Here is a 27,636-nt window from a genome sequence, read left to right on the forward strand (position 1 = left end):
TAATTCAGGTATGTGTTGTGAGAATTTTATTCTACCTAACATGCTAGTCTCAGAATGAAGTTTAGAGTCTGAAACCATTTTAGAGAAAACAAGCCATGATACCCAAGCTTGTAAAGCTTCAGTAACAATTTAAGACAACTCCATAAAGAGAGAGGGAAACAAGGGATCAGCCCATAGAGACAGTGTTAGTCAGAAGCAATAGGCCAATACTTACTTATTGGTATGTGTTTTTTTTTTTTTTTTTTTTTAAATTAAACTGAGGAAGAAGAAATTTTGATGTCTGTTCTCTTCCCATAGAGATAGGGATAGATGAAGGAACAACTGCTATGCAACCTTTATCCTTTAAATAACACTGTCCCACAGAATCCACTAAAAATCTGTTAAGCATCATTATATCATTATTTAATCCAATCATATCATTTATAGAAAGCTTGTAGCAGTTTTTCCATCTTTGATTTTTTTTTTTTATGTCTTTTGATCATAAGTAACTGCAAGATACAATAAAAAGTTTAGACAGTGTCACTTTCACAGGCTAGCCTGGAAGAGAGGGGCCTTTGGACCTTCTATTGCCACAGATATATTTTATTTATATGTATATAAATAATATAAATATAAATAATAATAAAATATATAAATATATTTAAATAATATAAATAAAAATAATAATATAATTTATATATTTGGACCTTCTATTGCCACATCTTGAGCCTTATTGCTCTTGCCAACATTCCACAGATACTTTTACTACCTATCTTGGAACTAGTAAGTCCTCTGGGTCTACTAATTCATCCTAAAAATGAGTCATATCCATACACAGTTTTGTTTCGTGTACTTAGCATTCACATCTAGTCTTGCAAAGCTAAATAAGGAAAAACAGTTTTATAAGGTAAAGTATTAAGTTGTACCTGATGATATAACTCAATTTTTCACCCCTTCTTTCCTTTGCCATTAACCCAGATGGAGGTCTGACTGTTTTAGCATTGTGCTCACCAACACAGCAGTTAATTTACACTCCAGAAGTACTCCTGACAGTTTATTTAAAACTGTTTCAATATTCATTTTTATTACTATTGTTTATTTTTAATCCTTTTCCCCCACTAATTCATTAAATCTCTATAGGTGTTTTTACATGCTCAAAGCAGAGCCAGTGGAAGCTGACACATTTTTTCCTCATCTTCAAGGAATTTATTTGGCAGTTTACATACATGGCAAACAGATGCTGCTAGTCAAATTTATTTGCAACATACTGTGATATCTAGAGGGGTACGGAGCAGAGCTGTTTGACCTTTACCATGCCTTATCTCTTCTGCTGTACATACACTCAAATAGCAATATTAAAGAGCACTTTTTAGTGCTGCAGCTACTGCTTACACCCACTAATGAAATCATCCCCTTTCATACCACCTTTAGAGCTTTTTTTTAAAATAGTTTTAAAGACGTACAAAATATCAGATACTTTGTTTCTGTATTCAGTTCATTCACATTTTTTTCCCAGTGTTACAGAATTCTGGTTTCCTGTGAAAAAACAGCTTAAACTACATCTGTGAATTACTTAGAAACTTGTTTACTTGCTACCCTTATCAGTTTAGTTAAGCCATTGAACACAGCTAACAAAAAGCCTGCCATTGTGAAAAGCACTAAATTTGCCCTTGCATTTCCCATTTTTCAGGAAGATCCCATTTCTATGTCAACCTGACCTGAAAGCCAAGCACAGCACACACAGCTTCTGCTGTTTCCAAAGCCCACCAGGCATGACTGCTCCAGTATTTCAGACCAACGCTGCTCCACCTGTGTGTGTTGGGTGATGGGCAGGACTGCAACTCTGGTGTTAATCTATAAGGGAATAGTAAAAGAGAAACACATTTAAATATCTTTAAATATACAGGTGTAATACTCATTTTTTTTGGGCCCACAAAGCAAAAGTTTGATGTGTCTGTGCTATCGGTAAGTTGCTCACTCCTCCAACAACACAACGTTAAGCAGAAGGGAAGGCTACCAAACTGAAAACAACCAGTGTTTTTTAAGCTAGACAAAACAAACAAACAACAAAGCAAACACCACAGAACAAATGTTCTCCTCACAATTTAAATGCGGCGTCTCCTGAAGTCCCTCAGAAGCTCCTCACACCCAGGCGGGCCGTTAGAGGGCGACCGTTAGAACGGCCCCTCACAGAGCGGGGGGGGGGGGGGGGGGGGGAGGAGGGGGGGAGGAGGGGGGGAGGAGGGGGGGAGGTGCCCGCCTCGCCTCGCCTCACCTCACCTCACCTCACCTCACCTCACCTCGCCTCGCCTCACAGCCGCCTGCCTCACGCGGGGACCAACGGCTGCTCCCCCCTCACCGTGCACCTAGAAGGGAAATGGCAAAACAGGTCAACGGGCAAAACCTCCCTCTTCACAGAAACATCAACTCCAGGTTAGACGTAGGCTGAAAAGGATGAAATAATGCACAAAGGTGAGGCATCCTTTCCTGACAGGATTAACAACAATATTTTTCAAAGAACCATGGTTTAAAATGACACAAGAAGACTGCTGGATGTCAAGGCAGTGCATCTCAGAACATCCAGAAAAATGCAGCTATGCTGTACTTCGTGTGGCTCAGTTTGGTTTGTCCAATTTTTCTCTTTTCTCCTGAGTTCTGAGTTTTCCAGAGTCACAATTATTTCACCTGATATGAAGGTTAACATAGCAATCCACACGGCAGTGTGATCCTGACTGTACCACAAGGACAAGCTGGTTCTTGCAAACACATTTCAGGTGATACTATTTTGCAGGGCAGACTGCACCAGAGCTTAGGGATATGGTTTAGTGGGGACTGTTGGTGTTAGGTCAGAGGTTGGACTCGATGATCTTGAGGTCTCTTCCAACCTAGAAATTCTGTGATTCTGTGAATAAGTGGTAATTATACAAGTACTCTGATGATTAAATTTCATACAAATCTCAGAGCTTTAATAACATATCATTAATTTAATAGTTGCAGTCAGTTTGGCTCCAATGCATAGGTGGTATTCTCAGAGTGTGTTATGATAGTTTCTAATGTTCAAAGCACACTGCCATTGCTATCTGTTGCAAGCCAGCTCTGCTGAGAAGCAGTCCAGTGGAGGAGGAAGTTAAATACAGTTCAGCTGAATGAGTTTCAGCCAGTTATTGAACTAAATATTTAGACTCTATTGAGGACATTGCATTTCCCAGATTTGAATCACTGCCTGGGCTAAGTTCTTCCTTTCTTTCCAATTCAGATAGATCTCCAAAATTTTTGAGATAAGGGAGACACATGCTTTGTCTGCTCCCTTTCCAGCTTTCACTCTACATCCTCTTGCCCAGCCTGCTAATGAGATAAAATTCTTTGGTTCCTGGTTCTGAATAAGAGACTTCCTTTGACTTCCTTAAAAAAAAATCCACAAATAAAAATATTTTCTGTTTGGGAAAACAAAACAGCTCTTTGCACGATAGAAAACTGACAAAGCCTAAACTGAGTGTGAAGGATGCAGGTGACCGTATGAACCCATTTCCAGAAAGAAAAGCAGAAGGCTTTGGGAAGGAACCCCTGAGTTTCCTCAGCAGGGAAAGCAGAGGCGTTTGGTAGGAATCCCTGAGGTAACACTGTGCAGAGAGCAAAATGTTCTGAGCAGGAATAACTGAGGTAGTTTCTCTGTGTTTAGGCAGGAAATACTGACTTATCTGAGGACTGCAGAAGCATTTGGGTTACAGCTGGTGTATTACTGATATACAGTAGACAAACTGATTCACTGGTAAAAATTATTTGAGAAATCTAAGGAATTCTCTGGTTGAACAGATAATAGGGAACAGGTAGCCCTTGAAGGCAGAAAGGCAAAAGTAGGTGCAAAAAGGGAATGAAAACCTTTGGTGGAAAGGGGAAAGAAGGTATAAGGTAGTGGGGGGCGGGGGGAGCAGGCCCTAAATATATAGGTGTGAAAAGCAGAAGAAAGGATGAAGATTTCAGTAAGAAATACTGAAGCAGCCTCATTGACTTCTACTGCTAGTTCTAACCATAGGTTCTAAGTCAAATATATTAGAGCTAACTCAAAGGACCTCATTGTTTGAAACAGTTTAGAAAAATAAATGTATCATCTTGGTCCAAGTGGAAACAACAGTTTTGTATTATACTTACAAAATCTATAGTTCTAAAATTTGAGAGAGTAAGCCTTAAGCTCCTGACTTTTTTTTTTTTTTTTCATATCCTTAGCGCAAAAAAAGAATATGGGCCTGAGACAGAAAGAAAATTTTATAAAAGGCAGTGCAAGAAGAAGAAGAAAAGAGAATGGCACTCTGGGCACAGGGACCTGCCTGTAACCAAGCCCAGGTCACATAAGAGCTTGGCTGGCCCTGCTGTTGGCCAGTCTGCCTTGGAGCTGGGTGACCCACTCTATAATGAGGGCTGGGGACATGGCCTGTTTGTGAGCCTCAGTGATGCCCCAGATTCTGAAGCCTTCCATCAAGGTGGCCAGGCAGATTCTCCCAGCAGAGGCAGTGTCATCATCATTGGTGGCTGGTGAGTTCAGCAAAGGGATGCCTGGGGTGTTTCGGGGTGGCTGGGAGGAGGTGTTCCCTGCAGTGGGTTCCCTGGGGAGGTCGTGCAATGTAAATACAGCTACACACCCAAGTGCCAGGGCTGTCAGCTGGCATTTGGAGTTGGTGGAGTGTTGGGGTGGTAGCTGTCAGAGGGCAAAGGGGTACTTTTAAGGATGGAGCTGTGTGGACAGCCTTGTAAGACTTGGGGAGGGTTGTCCCCTCTTTATGCCCTGGTTTTGGCTTCTTTAGTGAGTGGGGAAGAAGACAGACTGGACGGAAGTTCCTTCTGTTGTTACTTCTTGCACCGTTGTGCCCCAACACCTAAAAAGTATGCTGAGTCCTAGACCCCTGCTCCCAGCCTTACTCCTGCTCAGAAGACAATGTACTGTCCTGGGGACCCTGCAGCTGTCCCTGCAGATGAGGGAACTGAAAGCACTCCATAAGCAGTAATACAAATATTTTGATGGCAACAAACATACTATTTAGAAAAAAAAAAATATTCAAGCAAGTGTTGTGGCAGTAACGCAGCAGTAAAATGGATTCTTAATTTATTTTATGTACTTGCTACTTCAACTCTAGCAATAACCAGTAATCCTCCCCTCATGGATTCCATACAAATTTTCCTCACAGGGAACACATTCATAACTAGTATTTGTTTACAGTCTTATTATAGAGATGTGAATGAAGTATGTGGTGGCAATCTTCATGAAGCCTGAATTTCACATAAAGCTACAGCTCTGTCATGTTACTTCCATAAATCAGACTCCAAAGAGCATCACAAAGTCTATCAGTTCTTGTTAGTCCCACTATTAAACACTATACAATCATTAGACCCCCTCAAAATCCACATCATTCTTGTCCATGCAAAGTACACATCTGAGCTCTAACATCATTATTCATTTATTTTCTTTAGATAATCTTCTTCATTGCGTGCTCACTCCCTTTTCCTGGAGGTATTTGTGAGACCTCAAAGAATCACTGACTTTGACAGAGACAAGGGTGCCACTACAGCTGCTCAATTAGCCATGGCTAAAGTAAGTATTTTCACACTAACCTACTGTTTACTGAAAATGACATTACCAATCTGTTTCTACAGATAATGTACACCTCTTGTTCACTTTGAGGGCAATTTTCCTGTGTTTTTATACACTTATTAGAGTACAAAGAAATGCAGAGAAGACTAGTAATCACCTCTGCAGAAGCAAGGGAGTTGCTAACACTTTATTTTCTCCACTTGTGGGTTTGATTCCCATATTCTTAACAGGTCCAATTCTTCTTAAGAACTGGTGGGTATCTGGAGATTGACATAGTGAATCTCTAAATGACATTAGAAACAACAAAGTTTTGTGTGTTAGCCTCTGGCATTTTTAGCTGGAACATAACAGGTTTTCTGTTTCCATTAGAAACAAGACATATCACAGTCATAAACTGATAAAAAAAAATAGTAAACTCAAGCACTAATACACTTTATTCCTAAAGTCAAAAGCTTGTAACATGGTAACAAAATATTTCTTCATATTAATATCTGTAGAAAAACTGCTGGGGGAATAGAAGTATAAGAATGCTGTGGGACCTAGACTAATGATACAAATGATATCTTTCAATATTCCTTCTCAGCCTGCTTGAATATTACTGCTTTTACTCCAAGAATTTACTCTGTTAAAGAGAATGCTTGTGCCATCCTTACATTTTGCTGTGGAAAGCTCAAATTAATGTTATTATCAAATTACTTAATATTTGCTATAAGGAACAATACCACCTAATGTTGTGATAAATACAACCTGCAAGATGGAAGAGACAGAACTCTCTATTTTCATATTATGTTTTGAAACAGCAAAGAAAATCACATTCTAAAAATGGTAGATTAGCAATTTTAAGGAATTAAAGTCCTCTGTCTTTGAAAAAAAAACACGTTATTTTCACAGTATTTTTCATTCTTGCACAATTCATTTGGCAGGAGCTACTGGGAGCCATTCAGTCATTATTAGTCTATATTACATTTAGAATACCTATATGAAAGATAACATTGCAATTACTACAGAATTATCCACTAAGTCATCTCTCCAGAATTATTTTTTTTCATAGCATGTGCACTAGAGATAAACAATTGCTTAATTAATATAATCCTGTTTTTATTTTATTTTATTTTATTTTTGTCCTTGAATTATCATTTGCCTTAAATTGATTAAGTAATGCTCTGATTGAATGAGGTCACTTTCTAAGGGTTAGTCCCATCAACTGACTCATCCTTATTTTTTCTTATTGAAATCTTGAAATCCCCCACAGAAGACATTGACTATGGGTGCACAATCTTTGATACATAGGATTTTTTTTAACCTATTTAGGTGGTAGCCTGTCAAGCAAGTGAATATCAGAATTGTTCTATATTAAATAGTATTACACACCCCATTTGAACACATAGGATGTATACACAGTAAAGAAGTGTCTCAGATTTTCCTCTGCAAGAAATCAATGCCTCATTAAAAGGAGTAAAATAAAGTTTTATGTATTCTATTACATCTTGTTTCTTGAGGTACATAGCAAGTCAAGGTGAGTGTAAGGTGAGTGCAAGTAAAAGTGAAGTCCACAATAAAAGTGATCTATGCATTGTCCAACATAGCCTATAGCAATTTAATCATCTCTTTCCGTTCCGTTGGCTGCTAATTTAAGATATTTCTGCATTCCATATAAGATCTTTGAAAAATCTGGGTCTAAGAGCAGCTGATGATGATGCAGCTTCAGAATATTTGCATAACTTTGGTTGTGTGTCAATATAGTAATGAAAAAAGTATCTTTTATAGGGTTTTAATTAAAAAATGAATAATAGTCCATTACAGTACACATTTTGAACAACTTTTCATGTACCATAATGCTGGTATAACTTCAAATGCCTAACTAACGTTCTGACATAGGCAGAAAAATGTACTATAATGAGTACAAGTTAGTATGGTTTTGGATGGATATGGTGGAAAAAATGCTTGTGTGAAAAATTCATTATTGAAAATGATTATCAGTTACTGATAGGTATTCTAAGTGAAGCGAATCATTTGAAACTAGGACAGATGATGTGCTCAACTTCACATAAAATTGCTTCTCTTGTATAAAACCAGATTCTGCCTAGACTGCATTATATGTTTTATCTATTTTATCTATGAATTTTCTGAGTTTATAGTATCTAGAGATACTATAGCTATTGCTGAAATTCATCCTTTTGTCAAGGGATTTCTATTAGCATTTAGAAGACAAATATACTGTTTTTAATAGTACTGCATGCTAAGAAGTATATTTTGTGCTTAACTGTGCACCACTTTAAATAGAACCTAAAGTAAACCCGTACCTATGATGTATGCAAAAATAAATAAATAAATAGGCAGTCATCTCATTTTCCATGAGAAATTAGAAGACAAAAATAATGTTTTTAAGACTCATCAACTCATTCATGGTCAATGGAAAGACCCTTTTTGTCTAACGGGAATCTTCTATTCTTCTTAGTGATTTTTTGCTACCACTCTGCTTCCCTCCTGGGGCATGTCAAGTCCTGCTAAAGCACAAGCAAGTTCTTTAACTTCCAAGGACTCTTCTCCAATTACAGTTCAAGTCTTTTGATAATATGACAAATAGTAACCAAATTAAGTGTAAGAAAAAGAAAAGCAGAATAAAATGAGGTCTTATACAGTGGATCTCCAGTACAAAAGTAATATTTAAATTATAAATATTTTATTATATTTTTTTCTAAATTTGCTATCCATAATGAAAAGAAGAAATAATAAAAAAAAAAAATTAAGGATATTATTGGTATGGGACAGATAACAAAAATACATATTCACTTCTTGTGAACTGATTCACAATTAAAGTGATCCCTGTCTTCACACTTAGCAGAAAGTTCATCAATAAATTGATAAATTTATTTTAGATCAATGTGGAAAAAAAATCAGATTTACCATTTTTTTTTCCATGCAGCAACAAGCAGAAATGGTACTATTGGATAAATAAAAAATCTCACAACCATTCTCAAGTATCTATAATTTTCTAGAATTAGATTAAAGCAGAATTATTCTAATTAGCTAATACTATTCTTCAGTAAATATCTTGAGGAAAACAATTTTAGCATCTTGTTAAAAGCATTGTTAAAAGCTATGAGCACGCACAAACTCCTCTCAATTCACTAATTCCTTAGCCTACTTATGTTGAAACTGTCTGGAAAATCATTCATTTATAGATATTCACTTGCCCTGTAACTGCATGTATCCCACAAAAAAATATTCCACGGATACTTAAATGTCAGGTTTTCATGAAACATTGTGGCAACAGACCTTAAAAGCCTTATCTCTGTGCTTCATCCATGGCTGCTGTCCCTCCACATCACAAAAGATTTCATGTTATTCAATACTGTGTAAAAACATTAGTCAAGTATGAGTGTGATGTAGATCAAAACATCTTAAATCGTTTTGAAACTGGATGTATGGAAAGGATATATGAAAGCAAATACAATTGATCTTTATGAAACTATTTCATATTATGGGAGAAAAAAAGCAGTTAGTACTGAAAAATAGCCACTTGGAAGTCATGAAGAAAACAAAAAATGTTATTCTTTTTTTTCTTGCTTTAATCTTATGTCTCAATAAAACTGTTCTCCTTTTGACCTATCATTACATGAGACCATTAAATTTCTTTAATGAGCAATAACGCATACCATATGAAATCAAAACAGTATTACAGAAAGGTGCTGTCTCTACTACATTATAAATGAATTTGCCTTGGTTTATTTCAGTATTTTCCCTAGATACTGGTTCATTATTCTCTTCATAACTGAAGACCTGATAAAATGTTAATACTGCTAATCCTGATAGCATGTAATAGTAGGTATGCATGCAGAAAATATCACAAAAAGAAAATATCCAGAATACCATATAAAGTAAATATAATACCACTAATTTATTGAATGATTGTGGCCAAATTGTTTCCACTTTTATTGCTGTTTATCCATCTTTTTTCCTCTTCCTAATTTCTGTATATTTAAGGCTTCAAGGCTTAAGTTTTCTCTTAAACTGGTCTAGTCTTGAGTTCTTAGAACAATAAAGCCTCCAATTTATGTTCAAGTCCTAGAATAATTTGACTTAAAATAAATAATCATAATTGCCCCTCTCACTTGTTTCAGTCACCTGTTTTTTGCTCCTGACTGATCTCTTATTGGGCCATATTATTTGTGTAGCTGTGCTGGGAACTGATCTTGGTTAAAAAATAAAGAAAAAAAAAAAAAAAGGAATTCTAGAGAAACACTTTAAAAGCCAAATCAATTCAGCAATCCACTATACAACACCATTTTCCAGTCCAATAATTACTTTGCCCAAATAAATACTGTGGCTGTATTTCAATGTAGTAGCCCTCATCCCATCTTGAACTTCTGTATTACCTTATCAGGAAGTGCTAAATTGTTGCTTTCGTCATGAGATCATAAGGTCTTTTATAATCTGAGCCAATGAAAATAAACCTCATGCTCACTAGTGAATGTAGAATTTTAAATATAAATCACTTTGCTTGGATAACATTCTCTTTATAATTCCCCTACTTCTTAGAAGCTACTTATCTAGGTAAATCTATTGTATACTTTTGTAACACATATGTTTGGCCTCATAAAATAATCATCATATAACTTAACTTTTGCATAATGATACTGATTAATACCAATTTGGGTCATTGTGACTATACACAAGTTGTATAAAATTCTTTAAACCAATTTACCTGAAGAAAAAGTTCAGAATCTGAAGACCAGCTGGTTCAATTTTAATAGATGAACACCAGAAAAAGTATCCATTTCAAGGTGCTACATTACTATTTTCTGTACTTGACAGGCATACATTTCTAAAGGACAGAACGATTTCTATATCCATAACAGAGCACGATTCATTGTTAAACTTCTTGACAGCTTCTGCTAGTACATTTCATTGCAAAAAAAAACCCACCATGTCATTTTTAACTTCTGTTGATTTGACTTGCACTATAATAGAGATCAAAAAGTTAATTGCTGTAATAATTGCAACTTTGACCAATAGGGAGAAAATGTTGCATTTACTTTTTTTATTATTTTATTTTATTATTATTATTTTTTTTTAACTATGCCACTTTGCTGTCCTGGAAAGTCTAGTTATTTTATTGCAAAGAAGCAAGTGATTAATTAGGATTTCTTGTAGCTTTCAGATGGTAATTATATTTCAGTATTTAAAATACAACAGCAATTATTTTCTGTTCTGTAAAGCTGCTTGTCTTTCTTTTGTGGAGCATTGGATCACACCATGAAAGAGGGAATTTTAAAATTAGAAGTATATACTTGTGCTATGTATGACTGGAAAAAAAAAAAGTTAAAATAAGTGTTTTATTCCAAAGAGGGCTGTACATCACTGAGAAAGGCCTAGGAGGACAATATTAGAAGCAGTGGTGTGAAACAGCACAGGAAACGTTTAGAGCGAACATTAAGAATATTTTACTAACACAAAGATCTGCTAAATATTAGTCTCCCTGAGAAATGGCTACAGCCCACTTGTATGTTTTCCTGTGAAACTAGGCAAAATACTCATTAACGTATTGTAACAAACATGTCTATATTTACCTTATTGATGGAAAAGGTGTTCTATTTTTCAATGTGATGTTAAAAAAAAAAAAAAGAAAGGGGCGTGGGGAAGAGGGGAGGGCAGAAATAGACACTTCTGGCACAGGGTCAGAGCTTCAAGGATGGATGGAGTAACTTGATCTGCATGCCCAGAAGTACATAAACTCTTTCTCTGGGCATGCATGCTTCACAATACTCCTGTGCTTGAAGACAAGCTTGAAGACAAGCAAAAGAGGTGTAGATCTCAAAATAATTAACCTCAGTGTAATTTTCATAATTTTGTTTTGAGGAATCATTTCAGATGAATGACTCCAAGAATCATTATAGTAAATTTTTCATAATATTATCTATACAGCAAAATTTTATCTTTAGGTATGAAAGTACACATGGTCATTAACATTATCTATTTGTTGTACTACTCTCAGTGTTCCATTTTTCCTCACAAAATTATATTAAAAATAAAATTATTTAAATCTTAAACTTCAGAACGACTTAAATGACACTTGAAAATCAATTCTTTTATGAATAAAATCTTTCTAAATCCGAGTTTCTACCCTATAGTACATGGGTTTTACTAAAAATAAAAACAAACAACAGTAACAAAAGAAGGTTAGATTCAAATGTTCCATGCAATAAAGTGAGTGTGCTTTCATTGTGTTTTTTTTTTTTCTAACTAAACCACAAGAAGTGTATGAAAAGTACAAGCCAACACAACATTATTATACTTAAGCAAAGATGGCCCTCTAATATGAATAATGATTTCTCTGGTAGTGATTTTCATTGACCCTGAGGGACAGTTTTCTTCTAATTGCATCTAATGAGCTGGCTAAAAAATCAGTTCTCTCATTTACACACAAATTAGCTTCTGTATATCTAGAATGCTGAAGGGATGAGGGAGAGCCTAAACCAACTCCATTTTCCACATCAAAAGGGCTATCAGAAAACAGCATTTTCATTTAGGAGATATTTTCTTACATGTAAATCAGACTTCTACTGTAAAATATATAAAAAAAAAATTAATGGATAATTTATGTGTGGCATTTTCTCAAATTTGTATACAATGGAGAAAACAGAAAGGAAAGGTGAATGCATGTAGTGTCTCCTAATTTTATATGTATTTGTATGTTGCTGGATTACCTCTCTCAGCCCCTTCAAAGCAAGGGATGTATTTTTATCATTGCCTCAGTGGAGGCTTACTAGCCCTATCCTCAGATGATGTAGACTGACTTTAACCTAGTGAAGCTGCTCTGAAGCAGAACAGCTGAAGATATAATCCTGGTACAAAATCCAAGTGAGAAAGCACTATGATGTTTAATCACATTATGATATTGAATTAAATGTCTTGCCTAAAATCACACAGAAAATGTGGGGTAGCTAAGGTCTGAATCCAAGTACTTTAAACTTGACATCAGCATTACTGGTGTCATTATTAAGGTGCCATAACTTTTTTCTTTACTTTGCATAAAGTTCAAAATACATGTAAATCATAGTCATTAAAAGACAAGCCAAAAGCTCAAGCTGATCTCTCTTCACTTTTCAGGAGAGTGAAATTACACTATAATGAGAACATGTAAAGACATATAAACTCAGACACAAAAGTATACTGAAATAGGAGGGAAATCATGGAGGAAATCTTGGAAAATTGTCACAGGGACAAGTATCTCCAGATCACTTCTTGTAAAGGATTAAAAATGTAATGTCCCTGAAAATTTTGCTTATTATTTTTTGCAAGTTACAATAAATTTAATTACAGGCTTTGACTGAAAGCTCAGTTTAATTCAAAGTCAGTATTGAAGTTTAAGGTTTTCCTGTTGAAGATTATTTCTACATCTATACTCTATCCTTTAATTTTTCAGATAAGACAATACACTAAGGAAAACTTGAAGCTGTTTTGTGATTTAAACATATTTTGTGATTTGTTAAAGCCTATTCTATGGTTTGCCCACTTCTGTAGCATCGAGAGGTCAAATAAGTTCATAAGAACTGAATCTCAGAGGTCACTTCTTTAACAAACTGATTCAGGTACTCAAATTACTTTGCATTCCTCATACAGAGTTTATCTATATTATCTATGATGATTTCATCTCATTATTACAATTACTTGAAAAGTTGGCATGGCTTGAAAATGTTAAACTCTTCCAGACTGAAAAAAAAATAATTGTCATCTCACTCAATGCACATTCTTTTTAGCCTTCTAAAACACAATACGTCTTATTAAGATGGAAGCAATTCAGAGTTGCATGTCCTTTATTTAGTTAATTGTAAAGGAACAGATTATAATCTTCAAACAAAAAACAGTGTTTAGTGTTAGGTTCATGACACTCTTACTAAGAAAGAATTCTATAAACAAACAAATAAATAATCCAACAAGTGATTGCCTTCTTCATGCATTGAGGATGCATGTAGGGTACAAGAAGGGTTTCATTCCGTATTGTTACAGAAATATATCCCCTAAAATGATGCTATGTAGTTTGGGTGAGAAGTGGTGCAAGCCTTTAATGCCAGGCTGCTGATCTAGACTTAATTTTATTGTAGGGTTCAGAATTTTGATCAGTTTTTTAATAAGACAGAGGAGAACTTATTTCACTTTTTAATCTTGGTGAATGCTGAAATGAAAAATAATGGCAATTAAAGTTAAAATAATAAACTATTTCATTGTTCATTGTTTCTGAAAATCCTCATACTTGTCTTTTAAAATAATTTCATGACATTTCATGATTGTGGCAATGATCAACAGCTTTTGAGCTTTCTTTTTCTATCTCTTCCAAAAAACCTTTTTGTACGGTAGTTTTTGTTGTTGTTTTGTTTGTTTTGTTTTGTTTTGTTTTTCCTTTCTTTCTTCTTACTTCAGAATTGTCTTTGATGTGAAGGCACCTGTCAAAGACGTGAATCATGTGGGATGATAACTTTCTTATTTTAATCAGGGATATATAACATTAAATATTAGGTGAATCTTGGAAAGGATTTGTTGTCATCCTATTGATTGTTTTTGTTTCTTTGAGTGTGAAATGAAGTGTCTCCATATAATATGCAAGCCTCTGTTCCTCTGCATTCTAACTTCTCTTGTTATAAGGTGTTCTAGTTACTAAATTTTTAATGAAGAGCTGCAGATAACAAACCAATTCATGGCAGCCTGCAATTTAGCATCATTTGGTACAGCTTTACATTTAGTCCAGTATCCTTTCCCTCTGCTGCTTTTCTTAATTAATTTATTATGTTTTTCAAAAGGCCTGTCTTTACCATAGCACCATTAAAAACGTTTCACTTCATGCTCATTAAATTGGGCATTATTAAGCATTATAATGTTAAGTATATTTGGTCTGGCAAAAGCAAAGTTTGCCTAAGTAATCATCTCTCTCATAACAGTATCTTCTGGTAAAGTATATAAGAGAATGATATACATTAAATTAAAATATTTTTCCCATTTGGCATAAACAAAGCCTTGTTTTGTCTCTAGGAAGCAATTTTTGCCATGTCGCCAAAAACATTCTCTTTTACTTGCTATCAGATTAAAAAAACAAACAAACAAACAAACAAACAAACAAAAGAACTCTACATCAATTCACTGTTCATCTGAAACAAGTATAAAAACAATTAAAAAGTGCAATTCCTGCAAGAGTGAGTTTATATATCTAAATGACATTTAGCATACTTTTTTCTACTGCTCTAGGACTGTATCTGCATATACTTTGTGCAGATTTGCACATACTATACTATACTTTGTGCAGATTGTGAGGTTTATATTCAGCTTTCAGATCATGCACTCTTACTGTAAAAAAACCTCTGTATTCACAGGATTTAATAGAACCCTTTTTAAATTAGGCTATGTCTATCTTACACAGGCTTCCTGTACATAAGGGCATGAAATCTCCTATAATGGAAATAAAAGTACAGTGTTGTCTTCTATTGGATCATTTTAGCTCCTTATTTTTGTTAGGGCCTGTGGAACAGAAACAACTGATCTTGACTTTTGACTGTTAAAATACTCCTCCCAGCAGCAATTACAGGCTATCTGTTGGGTGCTCACTAAATATTCCATCATCATCTTTAAATTTATTTAGCTTTCCAAATGCATCATTTGTACTTACAGTATTATCTGGACAAGACTATTTAGAAACTATGTCAGGTTTCTAGTTCAGATACAAATATTTCAATATAATTTACCATTTCAAAAACCCTTAGTGACATCTACTCATGTTAATGAGGACCCTGGTTGTGCAGTGATCTGTTGTAAAATTTCCTGTGTTCACGTCTTTGCTGAATGCATAACTTTTATCATGTTTAATTGTATTTTGTTTTCACTCACCTTTAGCATAAGCATTATTCTATTATTCATAAAATTTGTGTGAAAGGAAAAGAAGTAACACAAAGATGGATGAAAAAGAAATCATACTATGAATGGACAAAACCAAACAATTATTTTAAAGATTTGCTATCCCTGCTAACAGTTTATGGAAAAACAAAGATTTTGAGTGAATGTAATTCAAGCTTTGGAGAAAATGAGAGCATCCATGCATACATATTTGTCAGCTAACGAATCAACTGGAAAAAAAAATATTTTTAATTGACTGTGTGTACAAAACACTGTGCTAGGGAAATAAGATTAGGGGTCTTGTGTTTCAAAAAGGTTTATCATTAAAATATTCTTCACTAACATAAATAGTCATAGAATTAAAATCAAACTATCTCTTTGACTTCTTGGATTTTAGAAAAAAGTGATGACGTGAAGCTATGTTTCAATTAGAGGAAACTTCCAAGTTAAGTACGTATAAGAGAGAAAATGATCTGGAATTTATTCCAGAAGACAAGTCTGATCATGCTGGTGAAGACTGAAGTCCCTGTTGGCTTGCCATGGGCAAGTGAGATCACTGCCCTGCCTCAGGCATGGGCAGTGACTCAATTGTAATGTGCTACAGAAACTTGTCATTTCACATTATTCATTTATAATGAAAAGCAGAAAAACGAAAACCAAAACTTGGCCTAATACAGTAAATGCGTTTCTTGGAATAGTATTCATCTGTAATATTATATCCATCTATGTATAATCTCTGACATTTCTGGAATAAGAGGCATCAAAATATATTTCCTTCCTTCAACAAACTTTGGCTCAGACTTGTTCTCAGCCAGAGATGTTGTCTGTACCCTTTGATGAATATTTAAACTGTTAAAGCTGTGTCCTGCGTAGCACACCTAAGACATTTTTCATAGAGTTCATTTATGGTGATTGTCAATATCAGAACTACTTCAGCAGTGTAACTGCACAGCAGATTTGTGTGGAGTCAGGCAGCACCTTTCTGAATAGGAGTCATATTATAAATTTGGGTACTACATGGGCAGATATCTTTCAGAACCACCGATGCCTCTCTTACTTGAACATTTTTCAAATGCATGCCTTAGCTTCAGGGGCACTTAAAGAGGACCTCCTATGTAAGCTGCAAACTCTGCAGTTCAGGCAAATTCCCCGTCGTTGCCCCCAGCTGTCTGCTCCAATAATTCAGTAAGACTGAGTGCAGACACACAGATTCACACAGAAAGCTGTAAATAATTATCTTGGAAAGGGTTAACCTGAGATCACAAAACTCAACAGCTGGCAGAAGATTCAAGAGAAAGGAAGGACCATGCTTTCCTATTATTGTAAATGTAATATAAAATTCACAGAGTATCTTCTCTTCCTTTGAAAAACTTACCAAATTAATGAAACTATGATTACTTCCATGTATTCTACAGTTTTTTTCTTTACAAGTATTTTATCTTTTGCTTTAAAATGGATTACTGTAAAATTAAGTATGCCTCTAACCTATGCAGAATGTGCTCATTAAAAATCAAGCTGTCTAAAATACCGAGCTCAACATTTCCAAACATCTTACCTTTGCAAAAGTGCTTTTATCAGAGCTGAATGCTCTGCTGATCCTTGTGCAGAAGATAGAAAGGAAATGAAATATCATTGACTTGCAAACTGCAGTTGATCAACCTCATATATAATTGTACTTTAAAAAGAAAAATATAAAGAAACTACCTTTGGATTGAGTTTTTGGACTATAAAGGGACTTAAAATGGAATTTTCTTTAGAAGTTAATTTTATATGGTACAGAGAACAAGCATAATATATTGAGTCCTATTAGCTCAATACTCATCTCCCAAAGAACCATGGACCTCCCCAGGTAATGATCCTGGCTTGTTAATGAACACCAATCTTCATTTGTTTAGGGTCTACCATTAGTTTATTTCATTTCATGCCTCTTATTTTTTGCATCTCAAAGGAAAGTAAGAGTTCATTCCTACACACTTTCTTATCTTTCTTTATTGCTAAAAGAGAAGAAAGTGCATCTGCTAACCAGACTAATCCATCTTGGTAGTAGCAATTAATTTAATATAAGATTAAATTTAAATCTGTGGGTGCTGTTCCACAGTATTCCTGTTTAGTCGTCTCCCTGCTGCATGACCTTGTCCAAGAAATACAGAGAGAAAAGCTTACAGAAATTCATCGATGAGAAAAAGTTACAGTAATTCATTGCTAAGGTTACCTCATGTCATAGCTCATTCCTGTAAGACAAGTTTTGCTGTCTGTGATAATGAGAAAAGGAGCCTGCGGTTATAGGGAATACCATTTCCTTCAGCAGCTCCCAAGAGTAGAGCTGTATTGAGGACAGGTAAAGCTCCTTCAGCAGTTCCAGGTAATCTCAGGAGTTCTTGGTGGGGGAGAAGATGGATTTTCTTAATTTCACTGGAGAAAAAGGGAAAGTTTCTCATCTTTTCAGTCTTTTTGTCAGAGATTAATGTGTGGAAGTAAGGAAAACAGATGACCAAAGCCTGACTCACATTGAGAGAGAGGTTTGCAAGGGAGCTGAAAGTAATCTCTAATTCCTAGTCTGCTTTGTCAGTTTTTACACAGATCCAGTATGAAACAGTAGCTTCAGAAAGCATTAGGAGGGTTCAATCCCATGTGCAGTTTTGCCATTTACGTGCATGACAATATGTATGAGAATGTATGTGTCGCATACATGACACTCACTTTATTTAAGTGCTTAAAGTTTTACCTTATTCTAGACGGATAAACAACTCCACTAAATTCAGTGATAGCACAGTACACACAGTTGTATATTTGATGAATAGGAAGGTTTTACTGGAAAGAGAGAACTGACCTGGTTTCAAATGCTATTGTAATCGTTTATCTTCATCATAAATCGTATTTCACAGACAGGAGAGGTGACAAGCAGGTCTCTTGTACCTAGGGAGAGAAAAGAAATCAAAGGTCTATAATATGCAGAGATATTTTCAAAGATCTTGAAATTGGATACTTGAGAGAGCTATTTTTTACTTTTGTCTTTCAAAGTAGGTGAATATCTTACATATGGTATGCTCAGTTGCCAATGCAATCAGACAGTGCTCCAAAAAGAGAGATGCTATCTGTCTTTTTCTGTTACATGGTATGAGAAATGAAAACAAACTTATTTTCTAATTCTTTTTAAAAACAACTCATTTTCTGACATGGTCTCAGAAGTATGATTTAAGACATCAACATCTTTATTCAGAACATAACCAAGTTAGTTTTATTAGCGATCTATTCATATAAGTGTAAGGATTCAGCTTGGGAATTACACTATGTGTTACTTAATACCCATTTTATGCATTTAGATAGCATGGTAAAAGATTAGTGAAAGAGGATTGAGAAGAGGTTAATTTACTACATGCACAACTTGGATTGCTAGCAATAAAAATGATTAATGACAACCAACTCATGAAGAAGCAAAGCTGCGGTCAGCATAGCCCTTGTGAATTAACTTTGTTTCTTCTAAGAGAAGAATAGCTTTTGTATCCAACTTGAGCCAATTAGACTCTGAAAGCATAATGATAAAAGTCTTTCATGTACTTCCTTTATTTTTATCCACATATTTCTGTTGTGTCAACTCAAACAGCTGTTTGCAACACAAAACAAAACAAACAAAACAACTAAACTGAAAAGAAACTTGAATGATTCCAATGCATCTGACTTTGAATAACATTAGTGAATCAATGCCTTGAATCATGACTGCACTATGTGTACTAAAAGCAGTGGAAATACAAACAGCACATAAATTCCTCTGATTACCAGAGAAAAAAAATAAATAAATCAGAGACTAAACAGATAAGCTGATAGCCCCCCACACACACCTTTTTTTTTTTTTTCTTTTTTTAAATGTAGCTTTTCTATTACTGTAACTTGATTTATGTTTTCCCTTCTAATTCCCACAATGTAACTTATAGCATTAAAATGATGCTGCAGCACAAAGCCTCAGAGTAGTAAGTGATCTCTGCAGGTACAGCTACACATTGACTTACAGGCATGTCAGAGGATAGTTGGTACAGACTCTACGTATGTGCCAATTAAATAACTGTCTCATTTTGGGGGCTCAGAGAAGTATCTAATATTAGCATTTTAAGTATTGGTATATGCAAACTGTTTGTGTAGTCCTGGAAAACATAGAATAGAAGGAATAAAATAAAATAAAATAAAATAAAATAAAATAAAATAAAATAAAATAAAATAAAATAAAATAAAATAAAATAAAATAAAATAAAATAAAATAAAATAAAATAAAATAAAATAAAATAAAATAAAATAAAATAAAATAAAATAAAATAAAATAAAATAAAATAAAATAAAATAAAATAAAATAAAATCCTGAATTAAACTGCAAGAGGTCAGCTTAACCTGCAACACACATCATTATGAGTACCTAAAGTCCAAACTGAACTGACACATTGTCACAACCATGTAATTCTTATGCATTTTCCATCTTTGTTTATTTGCTTTAAAGCAGTCACAAGTTTAGCCTGTAATTTCACCTAGTCATGCCATAGTCTATACATTTCAGAGAAAATTGGATTCTTCTCTGGCACAAGAGCTGCGAAATGTATAAAAAATTAAATTGATTCTGCTATAAAGAGATATTACACCAGGTGAACTACAGATAGGACATATTAAAATAAAACAAAACAAACCCGCCACCACAACAACAACAAAACACCTTAAACAACACATAAGATTCTACTATGGGAATAAACTGAAAAATGCACAGGAAGAACAGGGAGCAAGACTATTGGTGAATATAACAAAAATACAATATGAATACATTAAATTCACCCATGTATCAACACAGCAACTGCTTTCCCAATAGATTTATGTTATTTCTGGAAAAGTACCAGTAAATGTATTTGCTGCTACATAGGCAGATATAGCATTCATTCCACTTTATCTGAAAATGGTATTAGAGTTAAAACAAAAAAAAAAAAGGAACAAAGGAACATATCTTCAGTCAAGAGTCAGAGAACAGTACTCACACACTGTTCAGACAAGAAAAAAATTCTGAAAGGAAAAAAAATCCTTCCATCAATTCACAAGGGAATAATGCTGTTTACTGAAGTGGGAGTTGGACTAGAAAAATATAACAAAAATACTCCAATGTGCTCTCATTATTCTTTCCTGTGATTGTGAAAACAGCCTTTTCAGGAGGTTACAAAAGGTTGCGTTCACACTGTCAGTCTGAAGATCAAGGTTTGGTGTGTGAGCCAGCTCCCACTTTAAGTTGGACTTTTCCCATGAAGCTAGTAAGAATGTCTGTCCAAGTCTAGTCTAAGCACACAGAACAATACACAGCCTTCTGAGATTAAGATTTGCACATGAACTCAAACCTAAAAAAAATGACAAAATACAAATAATTTGCATTTTTTACCTACGTAACATAGACAAACACCTATACACAGAAAACATACTATTTGTAGCATATAATAAAATTTACAATTAAAAAACAAAAACAAAAAACCCTTTGTCTCAAAATTTGTTGTTCACTTCCCTCAAAATTTGTTGTTCACTTCCAATCACTTAAACTGGAAAGAAAAAAAAAAAAAGTTGTACGCAGGAGGCACAGATTGTTGTAAATTTTTTTCAATATAAGCAAAACATATACCAGTTCAAATGCCAGAATCTCTGCTGCCATGACCCTCTCACCTCTAGAACTCTGTGGGGACTATACTGATTTTTTTGCTCCTCTAAACTTTGTAATTATTTTCAGTGTTCACTCTTAAAGTTAATTGGGAAAATGATCCATTTTATCTTGGTCATAACTCTGCAAAACCACTAAACTTTAACCATTTATATACAAAGTTTAAACCCACTGTTTTTTATAGTAAAATTATATGACTCAGCCCTGCTTTGTGTGCAAGTGAATTTTTCCCTGTAGTCTCTCACTTTGGCAGGAAATGATAGACAGGATTATGCCCACATTGCTTTTGGAAATGATTCAGCAATCTTTTTGCATGAAATAAATGAGAACTCCAATTTTTATGTTTTTATTGGTCTATCTTTACTCACTTTTCTCACAAAATAGGACATGCAGGCAAGTTGGATGAAATAGTGCTGCATTTAGGCTTTCAAAGTCCTTCGCATTTTTTTTCTTCCATTTTAAAGAGCAGATTTTTCACTCCGATATGTTTTAGCAGCTTTCGTAGAAGTCATAAAAGTCATACATTTGTAATGGAGATAAAAAATGTTTGCTATACAGCATAAGCATATGGAAGAATTTGTATGTGTTTTGGAAAGTTTAAATGCCCGTGTACAGCTATAGTTTGTGACACTGGTGCAAAATACTTCTTGAAAGTTCTGTGGTTAACTGTACCACATATAGTAAAGTCAGTCTGAACTAATTCACAAAATACTCTAATTAGCTTAAAAATATCCTCCTTTCCACTTGGAATATCAGGTTTCTATTCCAAGCAGTTTTGCAGAAAAATCACAGCCTTTCCATACAGCATTTTAACAGAAAGATTAAAAGCATGAACTGAGCAGAGTAAAGACAGAGTTATTCACCAAACTTCAAGTTGGAAAATGAGACTATTTGCAAATAAAGCCCACAAAATTGACCCTTTTGACCTTAGATGGGCTCAAATCTAAGCTCCTTTTCTGCAACTTCAACAGCTAAGAAAAATCCTTAAGGTTTTTTACAATAATACCTTACAAGTAAACACCTCTGCCCCGATCTTCTTTTCTAAGGAACAGCTGGGATGTCCCTCTGTTGTACTAGTTCCTTATCTCCTGAGTGCAATTTTCTGATATATATCTGCGGTTGGTCAAACAGTTCAGAAAGATGAAAATGAGAGAAAAACTTAATTTAATGTTATTTTCATCGCACTGAATCAGAAATGCCTCACAATGGAATAATTGCTATCATTTGATAGCAATAGCTATCATTTGCTACCTATCCCCTAGCTCTGAGTTTCTGATGGCTGTTAAAAATCAGCAGGAACCTGAAACTGGCATGTGTTATTTGGTGTCAGGTTTAATGTACGTGCAGTCACATTCCAAACAAATAGCTATACTCAAGAAAAAAGCTAATAATTCTTCAGAATAAAAGTGTCTGAATCTGTACTTTCAGTCTACTTCAGGCCACAGATAAGAGATACCTTGGAAAGGTTCTCTGTACTGTCCATCACTTTCAGTTAGACATGCAACCTTTTGACAAAACTGTAGATCTTGCTCTGTGCTGGGAACTCACTGCAATACAGAGGGCAAGATTGTTTTTACGGCTCTATTGCTGTGTGGTAAACAAAACTAATGGTCCCAATTTTTTGATTAGTCTAACTACATTATGGCCACATTCTGACATAGCAATCAGATAAATCAGCAAGCAAGAGGAAGCTAGGTCAGATGCAAACCCAATGCAAAAGAAACAGAGCGGGTTTGACCAACAGAGTTTGAATCTCAGGCATAACTTTGACCATGCTTTTTGTCAAATGCTGCATAACAGCTAAAAGATTTTGTGGGGAATATCTTCCCACAATGAATATGAAACCTCCGGTACATTTCTAGACAAACTAGAACAAAGAAATGAAACAAACCAACAAAGCAGCAAAGCCAACCTTCTGAAAACCAACCACTTGTCAACTTAAACCAAAAACATGACTATTCGTTCCTTGTAAGGTAACCAGGAACCAGTGTCTGTGCTACTTTTGTGCATGTATTTTCTCAGTTTGTGTTGTTCATTGTGGAATACCTTGGAGAACTGGCAAATACCTAATGGCAGAAAACTAAAGAATTATTACAGAATATCCTCCCTATGGGATACTTTCCAAGTTGCACTAAATCTCAGGGTTGATTGCAAAACCTGAAAGATATTAAGATTTTTTTTAGTGGCTTCAGGTAGATTGAAAGCTTTGAGGGCTGATAAGAGCTTTAGGAAGAAAATGAGCAAAGCTCTCTCTATTTTTTTTTTTTTATTATTTTTTTTAATCAAAGCAGGTCAGAGCTTTGCAGCTTTTCATTTCCACTCCATGGCTCCAAATATGATTTCTTACACATACAGCACAAAGAATACCTTTGAAACAAAAAGTTCCTGAGTAAGGTCTAATGCTTTCAGTACTAGGTAGCTCATAGACTGATTTTCAGTGGTACTCAACACATGAAGTTTTCAGTGTAATTGATGTGAAAGCAGGACCAGTGAGGCAAATCAATAAATCTCATCATTTTAAACTAGTTCTCCTTGAGAAAAAAAAAAAAATAAAAAAGATTAAAAAAAAAGCAAAGAAGCATCAGTTTCCCAATCTCTCGCTGTTTCTTTAAAGGGACATTAGTTACTGATAATTCTGATACAAAAAAAAAAAAAAAAAGGAATAAACAAGGGAATAAAAAAGGGAAAAAAGGGAATAAAGGCAAAAATTCTCCACCCTCCATCCCGCCCCCCTCCTTCCCCCCAAAAAAAAATCAGTAATACCTGATAACCTTAACATATTAAGATTTAAGAGCTTATTTGTAATTGTTTTTCCCTGGGTGCTCAGATATGTCATAAAACAAAGCTATATCTATGGATGTACTCATTAATTCAACACTCTACATTTTTCTTTTTCTTTGGCTATTTCACAGGAACAATACACAATTCTTTTGCCGACAGATAATATAAGTATTTTGTTCACATAGAAAAAAGTTTGAGTAGTTCTGCTCTAAGTTAATTTAGTCATGCTGGTGACCTGTGGTGTTTTGTGTGAGAAAAAGTAACTAAATTCACATTTTAAGCCACAAGAATCATCAAATGAATCAGCAAATATTTGCCAACTAAACTACACAGTTATGGAGAGAGAGTAAATGGCACAATGTGGTTAAAGGAAAGTTTATTACTTTTATAACACACCCCTAAACACTTCATTATATTGGCTTTACCCTTGTTTTTATTCTTTCTGCACTTTTTCTTGGGATTCACAGAAACATATTGGACTACAACCTTTTATTCCTTTTTCAAACTATAAATATTGAAAAAATACTATATTGATCAAATTGAAAGTAGACTTTAACATTATAAATTGAAGGTGTTTGGAGACTGTTTCATAACACCACGTATGACTGCGTTTAATCCAATTTGTCATGATTGGAACATTCATACGCACAAGCTAAGACTTTGTGTGTTGTTTTTCCATGATGAAATCAGACTCTTTCTTAGCAGAAAAAGCCACTGTAAGAATATAAAAAGCCTTAAGTCAGTAGGCTTTGTAACAAACAAAGCTCAGAGTTTCCTACTTTATTTAGATGTTTACTCAGCCTCTTTAGTACGTCTTTGTTATGATATAGCTTGAATACAGCTCAGAAAGCTATGTCTAAATACTGTTAGAAGAATGAATGGATTTTAATTCTACAAATCTCCAAAACAATAGCAAAAGCAAACAAACAACAACAACGACAAAAAAAAAACAACACACTAGCCTACACAAAATCTAATGTGGTCTCTTGCAGCATGGATGGATTTGAATGTTGTATACCAGAAGTTAACATCCTAGTCCCTCCCATTAACATATAGTAATTTTTATTCTATTTTTTAATATTCACTTGCAATAAATACAGCAATAATAAGAAATATTGTAAGAACATTCCAGCCATGTTTCTCCAAAGCATAAATATAAAATTTATCTGTTTGGCATATTTTTTAAAAACAAATGCATAACATTGGGTAGTGCCATAACCACTCTGCAAGCACTCATAATCAAGGTGGCAAGGTCTTTTCACCTGATACTATTTTTCATGATAGTCAAACAGGCAACTGACATTAAATTCTTATTATTTTTTAATCATATTGTTCAGGAACAATGTTACTACTACATCTATTAACATCTATAGGTTTAATAACTTTTCCTTATTCTTCCAGTTTGCAAAAAAACAATACCGATATTTGGGCTATTTTGCTTTACTTTCCACTAAAAATAATTTTGTCATGAGGACTGTAGCAAATTATCTAGAAAATTCAGGAACGTATCTGATGATACTTCCCATATGAGGCTGATGAACATACATTTGGATTCACAGTCATCCATAGAGTTATACTGATTTATCCCAGCAGAATTCTGGCATTTAGGTGGCAAGGAGAAATGGAATGAGCAAAATACAAAACAACTTTTTCCAATTTTTATGATATATCTAGAATTGTCCAGTCATTATTGCCATCCCAACTTGATTATCTATAAGTTAGTATATATTTTGATGTAGAATATTTGAAGGGTCCATTTTGCCCCCCCTGTTGTTTAGGCACTGAAAATATTAATCATATGTAAATGACTAAGGGAAAACATATCTTACTGGCATGATTTTTTATTGAGATACTGTGAACACCTTGGTTATTTGTCCCTCTGTACCTAAATTTTACAAAACAAAAGATAAACTAATGTTTCTCACTTGATTCCTTTCTGTTAAAAAGAAATCAGTGAAGTGTAAATTTGGTTTTGTTTCAGGATGAAATGAAAAACAAACATCCAGTTTTTAATTGCTTGGTCCTCCACCATGTGTATGGTTTCTTCATCTTTGCACACACTTTCTGCAGTCACAGTCTGTGAACACTGCTAATCAACACAGTTACCATCTCCTATTGCATTTTCATCAGAAGGGGGATTGTTTAATCTTGATTATGTATTGATTTTTTTCAATGTTAACATCCTCCTCTGAAATGGAGTCACGAACCTGACTTCAAATTTAAATAACTGCATTGTCATTAATGAAAAAGTAACACATCATAGTAATTTAAAGGGAGCACAAATGAATGTTTGAATATTCATCTACCTTTATGAACTAAGAGGTGATGATACAGCACTCATTTTGTCAGAGATTTTTTATTTAATTTAAGGATTTTTAAATTTAATCTTCACCATGTTAGAAAACAACAGCAAGACACAAAATAAACAGCTGCAATTGCAGTTGTAATTTTTGTAGCCACATCAGCTTGATTCTCCCTAACGTGTGTATGATCACATCCCTGTCTTGAAATTACATAGATTCCCCTGTCACATCACCATTAGAAAGATTGTGCTAATCAGTTCTCCCCACTTCCAGCAGTCCTTTTCAGCAGTTTTAGAAAATCTCTAAACACGGAGAGGAGTGAAAAGTTGTGCAACAGTGGAGGGGGAAGAATAGAGAGAAAGACAGTAGTCAGGAGGACATGGATTACTTCACAACAAATTTTTGTTTGAAAAACAGCAGGTGCCGAAGGGTAATAAAATTGAGTAGAAAGCTGGAATGAATACAAGTGTTGTGAATATAGTGAAAGTGTATGGCAGCACTATTCTGCAATGAGTCTAACTTAATAGACATTGCTTTGCTGCTACTTTACAGTATTAATTGGAATTAAATATTAAATTCTGCCATATCTCAGTTACAGGCATTTATGAATCCACCTTTGAGTAAATTGACAGTTCTAAAGCAATACCACAATATCATTAATCTATGCACAGGTGGTGTCCCCATCACAGTTTGAGCTTTGCATGGTGCAGCGGAGATATACGTTCATAAGTTTTACAGTTTCAAGATTCAGGTTGTCTTTGAACTACATTATCACTGTTTACAGTTAGAGATAAAATATGACATCTTTCAAAAAGCAAATTTTAAAGATGGATTCACTTTAAGGTCAACTGAAAATGTTTCACTGCAGTAGCACATGTTTAAGCTTCTTAGCAACATCTTAAAGCAAATATTATGGTTAAATGAATAGCTCTGGATTGAGATGCACTGCAGAACCTAAGGGAAGTATTCATATGGTGGGAGACATAGCACTCTCCGTGTGTTTGATACCATATACGTCAAAGTAGGACACCAAATATGTCAAAGAACTTGGATAGCATGAAGCTCTGTAAGCAGAGAATTGCATAGATAAAACTGCTAAGCAAGCATTTTATTTTGTTCTAACTAGATAACCCTCAATTTCTGAGAAAAAGTGAATGAATAGTCTCTATAAAACAAAAAGGTGTAATGTATAATTCCCTATTTCTTTTTTTAGTCTAAAATAGTTTAAAAGACATAGGAATAATTGCCTCAAGGAGAATGTGTACATGAAAGAATGCATTACTTAGATCATGAAATATTTTCTAAGAAATTACATGCTGATGATAGTAGATGTAAGAGTCATAGTCTCATCTGGAAAATGCAGGTCAACATTCTAGCATGGGTCTCATACTTCTTAAATTTCTTTTCTATTCTGTATACAAACAATAAGGGCT

The 27,636-nt window shown here is 34.5% G+C and overlaps 1 protein-coding gene and 2 long non-coding RNA genes across 6 annotated transcripts in view; 1 reads left to right on the forward strand and 2 right to left on the reverse strand.

Annotated features, from left to right (window-relative positions):
* TFPI (tissue factor pathway inhibitor) overlaps window positions 1–2,192 on the reverse strand; it is a 75,605-nt gene extending 73,413 nt beyond the window's left edge. For 2 of the 3 annotated variants that reach the window (XM_072041293.1, XM_072041295.1), the window contains exon 1: window positions 1,698–1,833. The gene's annotated coding sequence lies outside the window, so the exon portion shown is untranslated. Of the gene's footprint in view, window positions 1–1,697; window positions 1,834–2,081 lie in introns of those variants that run through there. The other variant, XM_038181885.2, reaches the window with a different exon arrangement.
* Window positions 2,193–2,279: 87 nt separating this feature from the next.
* LOC140002969 (uncharacterized) overlaps window positions 2,280–27,636 on the forward strand; it is a 158,320-nt gene continuing 132,963 nt past the window's right edge. For both annotated transcript variants that reach the window (XR_011810799.1, XR_011810798.1), the window contains exons 1-3: window positions 2,280–2,451; window positions 4,204–4,509; window positions 5,443–5,563. This is a non-coding gene — a long non-coding RNA (uncharacterized lncRNA). The remainder of the gene's footprint in view (window positions 2,452–4,203; window positions 4,510–5,442; window positions 5,564–27,636) is intronic.
* The window catches only part of LOC113844204 (uncharacterized), a 143,687-nt gene continuing 133,411 nt past the window's right edge, over window positions 17,361–27,636 (reverse strand). The window contains exons 3-4 of the long non-coding RNA XR_011810800.1: window positions 18,279–18,364; window positions 17,361–17,860 (exon numbers count right to left, since the gene is read on the reverse strand). This is a non-coding gene — a long non-coding RNA (uncharacterized lncRNA). The remainder of the gene's footprint in view (window positions 17,861–18,278; window positions 18,365–27,636) is intronic.

This window comes from Anas platyrhynchos, chromosome 7, assembly GCF_047663525.1.
Source record: "Anas platyrhynchos isolate ZD024472 breed Pekin duck chromosome 7, IASCAAS_PekinDuck_T2T, whole genome shotgun sequence".
Taxonomy (NCBI): Eukaryota; Metazoa; Chordata; class Aves; order Anseriformes; family Anatidae; genus Anas; species Anas platyrhynchos.